This window comes from Tachypleus tridentatus, chromosome 3, assembly GCF_004210375.1.
Source record: "Tachypleus tridentatus isolate NWPU-2018 chromosome 3, ASM421037v1, whole genome shotgun sequence".
In the NCBI taxonomy this organism is placed as follows: domain Eukaryota; kingdom Metazoa; phylum Arthropoda; class Merostomata; order Xiphosura; family Limulidae; genus Tachypleus; species Tachypleus tridentatus.
This window is the reverse complement of record NC_134827.1, coordinates 75,525,159-75,530,453: the sequence shown is the minus strand read 5'-3', so window position 1 is coordinate 75,530,453 and position 5,295 is coordinate 75,525,159.

Genomic DNA, 5,295 nt, shown 5'->3' with positions numbered 1-5,295 from the left:
TAATGTGTTGTTGTTTTGTTTTTGTTGTTTTCAAAATGAATATAGATAATGTGACTTATCCGCCACTTACCGATAATTATATATTATTCATTTCATTTGTCAAGTAAGTGTGAAACTTGTCACGTAACACACCTTTACTACAACTTAAGAGTGAAACACCTGCCATGTAATATAATTTTGTAAAGTAGCCTATGAAAAAAAACATTACATTTTCAGACAGAAAATACAGCTGAAAACTCAATGTACTAAAAAGATAAGACATCTAAAACTCACAACTATAGCAAAACTGTAGAATTTAAGCTAACAGCTATAACATATCTCTAGATTTCAAACTAACATTTGTAATATATCTGTAGGTTTGAGGTTAATATATATACATACATAATATATTTGTAGGTTTGAAGTTAATATATATACATAATGTAGTTGTAGGATTGAGCTAACAACAACAATTACTTATTCTACCGAAAATTTTAAAGCTACAACTACCTATTATACTGAAACCATCTTTAAAGCTGCAATTACCTATTATGCTGAAACCATCTTTAAAGCTACAAAATGATGTTTCAAAAGGTACAGTGGTTTAAACTGTTAATACTAATGACCTTCCGGTCTGGCAAAGGCTGATAGTTAGGAGCCCGGCATGGCCAAGTGTGTTAAGGCGTTCGACTCGTAATCCAAGGGTCGCGGGTTCGAATTCCGGTCGCACCAAACATGCTCGCCCCTTCAGCCGTGAGGGCGTTATAATGTGATGGTCAGTCCCACTATTCATTGGTAAGAGAGTAGCCCAAGAGTTGGCGGTGGGTGATGATGCCTAGTTGCCTTCCCTTTAGTCTTACACTGCTAAATTAGGGACGGCTAGCACAGATAGCCCTCGAGTAGCTTTGTGCGAAATTCAAAACAAACAAGCTGATAGTTAGGGCGCTAAACCCGCATTTTATGGGTTAAGGGATAGAACATGCTTTTTTCTTTAAGCATATGGGTTTTATAATGCTGCGATAAATCTCATTAATCGTTGGTAAAAACAACTCAAGAGTTTTCGGTGCCTGCTGTGGGTTGATTGCTTCAGCCCGTTGTTGTCAGCTCAAAATTGGCAGCCGACGACCTCAGAAGCTTTGCCATAGACAAACAATAAATTCATCACTCTGCCAATCTAAAAGAAACTAAAGGAACATACTGCGTCATAATAAAGCTTTACAAATCCTAACTGGCATCTTGAGCTAATTATATTATTTAAAAAAAAAAAAAAAACGAGAAAATTTTCCTGAATAATCTGAACCACCAAAACTAGAACAACATTAAAACCACACTTGAGTGGGTCATTAAAACTCACGTGGATTTTATCTTGAAAAAATCTTCTATTTAGCCATGTACATTCAAGATCAAACACTTGTGTAACTTAGGTTTCGTACCAAACGTTTATTACTGAGGTTTTGATATCTAACTTCGGTTGTTAATCACCAAGTTTGTGTCTTTGCCATTAATCATAAACTCACACAATAAGATCTGTGTTATTGTATTTAACCGCAGGTATCGAAACCCAGTATATAGTGTTATGAGTTCTCGGGCTTGCCACTTTTTCTTTTGTTTAACATTAAGCACAAAGCTACACAAGGGAATATCCGTGTTCTTTCCCTCGTGGATATCGAAACCCGATTTGTACCGTTATAACTACTGAGTCCCAACTCAAACAAGCATCACTCGAAATAAGGAACGAATGTTATATAAAGTGGCAACCCTACAATATTTTACCTTTATTTGGGGGTAAAGCGGGGCGCACTAACAAAACGAATAAAAGCCGTAATTGAAGAATTAGATTTACTCTCTAGATGGCGCTACAATATTTACTTCAACGCTACCAAGCAATTAACTTACTCGTGAATGTACTTACAGAGTCAAATTTTGCTATGTTAAATACAGGTATTTCTTCTGACCTAATATTGTGTTTAATAAATAATAGCTAGCTGAAAACACTGAGTACCACTAATCTGGCCGCGAGTGCCGCTCGTTATCATTGGACAATTTAACACTTTTGTGATGACGGAAAACCCACTTGAAGTTTATTTGTTTGTTTTTGAATTTCGCGCAAAGCTACACGAGGGCTACCTGCGCTAGCCGTCCATAATTAAGCAGTGTAAGACTAGAGGAAAGGCGGCTAGTCATCACCACCCACCGCTAACTCATGGGAAATTCTTTTACTAAAAATAGTGGGATTGACAATCAATTATAACGCCCCCAAGGCTGAAAGGGCGAGCATGTTTGGTGCGACGGGTATTAGAACCTGCAACCCTCGGATTACGAGTCGAACGCCTTAACCACCTGGCCATGCCGGGCCTCCCACTTGAAGTAAAATGTATTTTCAAGATGGCTGGTATGGGTATTAAAATTTTAATTAAAATATAATATAGAACAACGTTTTGACCTTGTTAGGTCATTTTCAGATTAACAAAGAGACTTTGCAAACACCCATATCAGCCATCTTGAGAATACAATTTAACATATGTAACTGAATATATAACTGAATGATAATATTAACTCTCAAAATTAGAACATTTGTTAATATATAGATGGCAAAGTACTGAATACTTTGTTAAATAACTTCAAAGAGACATACGTGCTCTTTAACTTTGTTAGTTATCACCAAAAGAATAAACGTGTAAAAAAAATAGTTAATATTTAAAGATATTAGTTTAAAAAGGTCACTATGTAATTAATTCTTACCCTAAAGACAAAATTTCATTCGTAAAATATTTTCATAAAATTTATAATAATTTAATTTATTTATCTAGGCCCGGCATGACCAGGTGGTTAAGGCACTCGAATCGTAATCTGAGGGTCACACAAAACATACTCGTCCTTCCAACCGTGGGTGCGTTATAATGTTAGTGGCAATCCCACTATTCGTTGGTAAAAAGAGTGGCCCAAGAGTTGGCGGTGGGTAGTGATGACTAACTGCCTTCCCTCTAGTCTTACACTGCTAAATTAGGGACGGCTTGCCCTCGTGTAACTTTGCGCGACATTCAAAACAAACCAATTCTTTATCTGATTCACGCCCTAACACGCAAACAGATCATATAACACTTAGACCCCTGACCTTGGTCTTGACCTTGACAAATATAATTACTCGTGAAACAATGGTTTTATTTTTGATAATTTTATTGCTCACTGAATTATCAAGTGTCAATCTTGAAATATTAAAGAAAAAGAAAATATTTAATAAATTTTCAAGTGTATTAACGTAAAACGCTATCATGTTATAACCATAAAATGGATCAGATGTGTTCGATTACCTGGATTCATGATAACACAAAAAATGTTATAATTGGATTCTGGTTACAGTGCAATGATCCAGTTTAAATATGCAACCATTCGCTTATTTTATTTTATTTTATTCAGCCGGTTGAAGGAAGCATACAAATAAAGACAATTTCTACGTCTGTCTGTTTTACAACCATCTATTTCTTCATATATACGTGTCAGCCAGGCCTAACATGGCAACCCGAAATATCTCTCTCTTGTTATCGAAAGTGTTAAATTTAAACGTCAAGAATTAAACATACATACATTAGGAATTTATTATTTCCTTCGAATGTGAAACTTTACATTATTAACCCAGTTTTGAACAATAAATTAACATACACCACAACTGACACCCAAAAAATTTATTGTACGATATTCATGTTTTAACGTTATGGAACAGAAGACAAGTAAACGTTAAATGAAATCTATGATGTTTCAATTATGACAAACCAAGTACCTGGTTATTGGTGATATGTGCATATTGATCAGACAGCTGACAGTCTCATATAAAATTGACTGATCATATTTCTAGTGCATAACGTTTCGCTTCGGTGTCAGTCAGCAAGTGTAACTTAACAGCAATATCTCGTACTCATAATCAGTATTGATAAAGTTTGAAGTACCCGTAACCATCCACTCTACTGAAAGAGATGTTTTCATCAGTACTGACATAGTTCTGAAGTGTCCACAACTATTCTACTGATCCTAAGGCACCTGGAGTTACTTACTGCTCCAGGCATCCAAGAGCAGCCCTTATATTCTATATGCTGAGTGAAATTAGTGAGCGTGCAAAAGTCATTTCATTTGATCAATTTCTTTTCCTTCGTGAAACACAACTAGTTCAAAGTCAATTGCAACACAATACAACAAAAGAAAGGGTCGTGATATGTGGTATAAACGGTAAAATTTCATAAGCTGTAGAGTTCAGTAACTATTTCTGCTCGATACGTTATGTTCTCATTTGAAAGTACACTAATAGCTAGGTGCAACTGAGAACATCCGATTCAGTCTCGAAGTAGGTAATTTACGATAGAGGTCATCTGCTCATGATGTGGATAATTATTTTCTTCTTTGTTTGTGATTTATAGTTACTAAATCCTTGTGAAATACAAATCACTTGTAGCCAATCCACAACAGCCTACTGTGATTGGCTGATTTTAATGTGTACGATTAGTCTCCAGTTAATGAAATAATGTCCTGAAATGTCTTCTTTAAGTTCTGTTTTCGGTAGGTTGAACAGTTGGAAAGATTAAATTTCGTGATTCACCTCAAAGATACAACAGAAGAGATTCGCTATGAGCAACATAAATTGATTAATATTATTTTCAAAGTTATGTGTGTTTGTTCTTGTAATGTCATACTATAATAATACTAATTCCGATCTCACTGAACTGTGTGAGATATAAGCTTTGAAAAGTTTATAACCAGTCTTGTTTTAAAGTTCGTCGTATATATGTATAAATATATATATATTTATATTAGAAATTTATATTATACAAGTAGCACCTCGTAGTATTGTTTATTGTTAGGCACACAATAGGCTATTTGTACTCTGCCCACTACGGGTCACGGGCTTGAATCCCCATTACACCAAACATGCTCGCCCTTTCAGCCGGGGGGGGCGTTATAATGCGACTGTCAATCCCACTATTCGTTGGTAAAAGAGCGGCCCAAGAGTTGGCGGTGGACGGTGATGATTAGCTGCCTTTCCTCTAGTCTTGCACAACAAAATTAGGGACGGCTAGCGCTGGATAGCCCTCGAGTAGCTTTGCGCGAAATTCAAAGCAAAGAAATTTATATACACTGCTGGCCAAATTCTTAAGGCCAATAAACATAAAGAAAAAAATATACATTTTGCATTGTTAGACTCAGCCACTTATTTGAGTAGAACTTCGAAAGATGAAAATAAGAAAAGGGGAAAAAAAAAACTTTTTAGGGTTTAATAGGAAAAATGTAAACACTAAATACTAGCTGGTCAAAAGTTTAAGATCATAC